The sequence below is a fragment of the Nicotiana tabacum genome, chromosome 5, assembly GCF_000715075.1.
Source record: "Nicotiana tabacum cultivar K326 chromosome 5, ASM71507v2, whole genome shotgun sequence".
NCBI classification, from domain to species: domain Eukaryota; kingdom Viridiplantae; phylum Streptophyta; class Magnoliopsida; order Solanales; family Solanaceae; genus Nicotiana; species Nicotiana tabacum.
Genome location: NC_134084.1, coordinates 68880321 through 68884983, shown reverse-complemented (window position 1 = coordinate 68884983; position 4663 = coordinate 68880321). Strand labels below are relative to the sequence as shown.

At 38.0% G+C, this 4663-nt stretch overlaps 1 long non-coding RNA gene across 1 annotated transcript; it reads left to right on the top strand.

The window, feature by feature from the left end:
- The first annotated feature begins 243 nt into the window (after positions 1 to 243).
- LOC107789261 (uncharacterized) lies at positions 244 to 3775 on the top strand. Its single transcript, XR_001648815.2, has 2 exons — positions 244 to 3051; positions 3122 to 3775. It is a non-coding gene; the product is annotated as an uncharacterized LOC107789261 (long non-coding RNA).
- Positions 3776 to 4663: the final 888 nt, after the last annotated feature.

Sequence of the window (4663 nt, the reverse complement as noted above, 5' to 3'; positions counted from 1 at the left end):
TCTAATTTAGAAGCTCAAAGAAATTAAAAGAAGAGGGGAAAAGCTAGCTAATTTTCCACAAAAAAAAAAAAGAGGCCCGATTAAAGGGCCATTTCAAAAATCTCATTCGGCCTTCTTTAATTCTAATTCAGCCCAACTTTTCAACTTCAATACCCAACCAATGCACTGACCCATTAAGACTTTCATGGAAAATATTTTAGCCGTTGGATTAAATTAGTCTTGATCAAATGGTTGAGAGTTATTCTTTCATTACCAAACCCTAGATTCATTTTCTAATCCATCACAGACGTTGCCACTCTCTCTCACCCCTTTCCTCTTCTATGTCAACTTTCAAATTCCTTTCAGCCATGACCAGGCTATGCCCACTCCATTTGAGGCAAAGATCGTCCTTCTCTATCTTTTCTTTGGCGCATTCGCTGAGAAAAAGGCATCTCTTTTCAGAACTTGACCAATTCTCATCTCAACGTTCGGATTCAAACGGACTCTGACTCGATTTTGAATCCTTAATCAAGAAATCCCGCTTAAAATCACCTACCCTAACCTTCCTCTATAAATATTTATCTTTTACTCTCAGCCGAGAGAGAGGTGACAGAGCACGAAAAAGACCACAAAAACTCTAAATTTCTAAGGTGGAACACCCTCAGACACAGCCGCCTACACACACATGAACCAGCAAAACACTACTACTCTGTCATTCTCACTACTGTTATAGTCTCTCAAACTTGCAAGAGTCTCTTAGAAATAAAACCTTTTCTTTTCTGTCTCGGTGAACTTTGGCCATGACAGAGGTATTCGAACTTGTTCGGCTCGAGGTTCGGATCTATTCGTAACGAGAGAGTAGATTCGAGATCGATGCCCTGAGTTCACTGCCCCACAACAGGTAAAATCCGACCATGTTTTGATTTTTCTCATTCATTTAAAAACAGTGTGTTTGCCTAGAAAATCATGTCTTAGCTTTTCTCTGTTTTAGTCATATTGAAGTGTGCTAGCAAAATAGTAATAATGATGAAATCATGTATTAAGACCTTTTATGTTCAGATCTGTCTCTTCAAAATTTCATGATTGAATCGTGACACTAGTTGTTATCTTGTACTTTCAAAGCCTCTACTGATAATACTTGAATAGAAGCCATGCCTTAAGGATTAAAATTTAGTTGTTGTTCAGGTAGTAAAAATCATGACATTAGGACCTATATGGACTTTACATGAAAGGACTCTTGTTTAGTGTGCAATACTTTCATCAGCATATATACATACACACATGGCTATTTGAATGGGTAAGAATCATAATATTAGAGCTAATTAATATGTCCAGAAATCATGTTGTATGATTACTAATTAGCGAAATCATGCTTTAGGAGAATATGTATCCTCTTATTGTATTCTTTTGCTCTACTTTCTGCTTAAGTGATAAAAGTACGACTTTTATGCTTATTCCAAAGTTTAGATGTCATGCCCATAGGGTTTTTAAAATGTTTATTTCAAATAGACTCTAGCTATATGAGATTACATGTTATCTTGTGAACATCATGCCTTCGTGTTTCTATTTAAGATTGGCAACTAAATGCTAGCATCTCTGTTAATTTAATGGTAACCTTTTAAAAAGGTGTAAAATATGCTTGTCTGTTCATGTATGTTTGGTTCAACGATATAGAATTATTTCAGGCCTTACTTAAAACAAGGGATCTAATCATTTATTTCTAACTTGGAACATTACTTGAGAATATGTTTATGTTAATATGAGTTGGTCATGTCTAAATGCAAGAAAGCTACTCAATTTCAAGTCTATAAATTTTGCTCTTTTCCTACTTCGTTTATTTTACTTTTTTAGCTTGTTAGAACAGTAGATGCTCTCTAATTCATTTACTTTCTTTGACTTGCATGAACACCGGAGCCGAAGAGTTTCACGATGAAACTCAACGATGCTCTTGAAACTTCCTTTCTGTTTCATCTATTTACTCATTCATTGTGCGATTAACTAATTTTATCCTTTAGTTGTGTTATTAACTAGTTTTATCCTTTAGCTGTGTGATTGGTCGTTAAGATCTAAATTTACTATATAGTCATAGTCAAGTCTTTTAATGGTGAAGATTTTATTTTATTTTGTAATGAAAGTATTCATTTATCACATAATACTTACGCCTAATTGAAACTCTTCTGGAATCACGACATGCGTCAAATACTAAGTGTTAAGTCTGCTAAGTTATTATAAAATCAACTATGGCTTTAAAACTTTTTCTTTCCGCTCTACCAACTTTGTGAAATTGACAACTCTGCTTTATATGATTTTTTTAGGAACTGAAACTAGTGGTATTTCTAGCACATAGAAGCTGTCATCTTTGTTTTCTTTCCCTGTTTCAAATATTCAAGATGGCATTGTTTTCTTTACTTTCTTTAAAGACATCTTGAACTCATAGTTACTTGTTTGATGTTTCAAGTTTGGAGTTAACAGGTTAAGAAAGATCGGCTTTGGGACACTATCGGAACGAGAGCTCATTGCTAGTTTAGGAAATCATTTTCTCAAATCTTAATTAAGAATTTAAGTGCATTGCTGATCGAGTGCAAACTTAACATTGCAATACATAGGAATTGACTTATTTTACAAACATCTAGTCAATTCTTTAACCCTTTTAGGAATTAATATATTCTTTTTATTTTACATTACAATACATAGCCTTAATTAAATTTTAGTCCGGAGGGTCAACCATTTAATATGGATCTTAAAGGGTGCCTTAAGAACCTTCCCTTTAGATTAATTGAACCCTTACCTAGAGCCTTTAGGTTAAGTAGACCATTAACAGAGTTAATACTTTATTAAATTACTTTAATCACTTTAGTTGTCCTAATTCACCTTAGAAATAATTAGGTGGCGACTCTCTTAATTAATTAACCTCGGAATTACCAATATGTTATACACTAATTTGACTCGTGTTAAAATGGGGGATAACAATAATCCCTCAGGCTTCTTTGTGATGAAAGGGAAGACGAGTTGGCACACTTGCGGCATGAGGCTAGTCGCAGTCTGAACTACGAAAGCTACCTCGAGGAGCAGGTAACTTCTATTCGAAGGGTTTGCGTGTTTCTTTTTCTATCTTCTAAGGCTAATGTTTCGTTTACTTCAGCTGCAGAAAAAAACAGAAGACCTGGCATGCCTTAGGAACAAAGTTGGTTAAGCCAAGCGTGAGTGCGATGAGCTAAGGGCTCGGGTGGATACCCAAATATCGGCTAAGAAAGATTCTTTGGCCAAGGCTTCCGCCTTCGAAGTGCAACTTCATAACGCTAATGAGAACAGCTTGGTCCGAACGGACATGATTCCAAGACTTGAGTCTGAGCTCCTGAAGATGAAGGCCGAAGTTGTGGATGCTCGGTCTGAAGCCGAAATAATTCGAGCTAAGGCTGATAAGAAGGTGGCTGCCTATCTGAAGGAGGCTGCCGATGCTCGTGCTGAGCTAAGAGGGTCTCTCGACCAGGGGAGTAGGAATAGTATACGAGGTGCAAATTTCGTAGGGAAACCCTCGAGGCAATTCATGTCAGGGGCTTCGATCTCTCGGAAGAGATAAAGCAGGCGAAGGCAGAAGAATATGATGCTAAGTTTCATCTGTCTGATGCCGAAGATGGTGAGGAAGAAGTTGATGGACTATAGTCCCCGAGGGGGACGTAGATTAGCTTAGGCCTTTCCTTTCTTGTTTTGCGTAGAGTGCTTTCAAAGAACTGTAAATAAAGCTTGTATTTTTTCGCATATATGTATAAAAAGGAAACCTCGTGGCTTTATTTTACATACATTCCCCTTTGCCTTGATTTTAGCTAGATGGACTGGTCTTGGAGTTAAAAGGAATCCATAGATCCATAAATATGCACTTGGTTGGCATGACCTTTTAGTGTAAGCCGGCGTTTGAGCTCTTATGCTTTTGCTCTTAGGCATATTTAGTTAACTATTTTGGGTTTAGTCTCTGAGTCGGGTATCGACTCGAGCTCATTCGACCCTCAAGTTTTTGAATTTAAGGTTGGCTCTTACGCGTTGGGTCGGTACGACCTCTTATATGGGCTAGCGATAGTCTCTTACGTACTGACCTCTTATATAGGTTTTATTTTTTACTCGTTAAGGACTTTTTGAAATTTTGTTTGCCCGACTCTTCGACAGTTTGATAAAAACCTCGATTGTGAGTTGTTATATGGAGATGATCGAGCACCCCGGGAGGTTTGGCTCAGCGGCTAAGTATCTTGAAGCCTTATACTTTGGAGCTTACATGGTCGAAGCTCTTTTGCCTATGTCGAGGTTAGCCTGTTTAACAGGTTCTTTTCGAAGTAATTGAAGGCTTATGTTTTTATAGCGATAGTCGGGCGTCCTCGAGTCGTGTTAGTTTGGATGGTACAACTTTGTGATTGTAGTCATTTGTGTTTGGCCGGAGCCTTTCAGTCCCCGAGTGAAATAGTTTCGGCGTCTTACAAGTTTTTCATGCATTTGAGGTCTTACAGTTTTTGGCTACTTGGTACAAGTGTGGTTCATGCCTTGCTTGAGGTCTTACTGATATTGTCATTGCCTTATGTAGGTCTTACGAGACCGAGGCTACCCGCATGTGGTCTTGTGGCTTCAGCTTTTGATAAGTCGATGGGGGTGGCGATTGGCTGCAGTCCCCAAGACATCGAGGGTTTCTCGTCTCGGG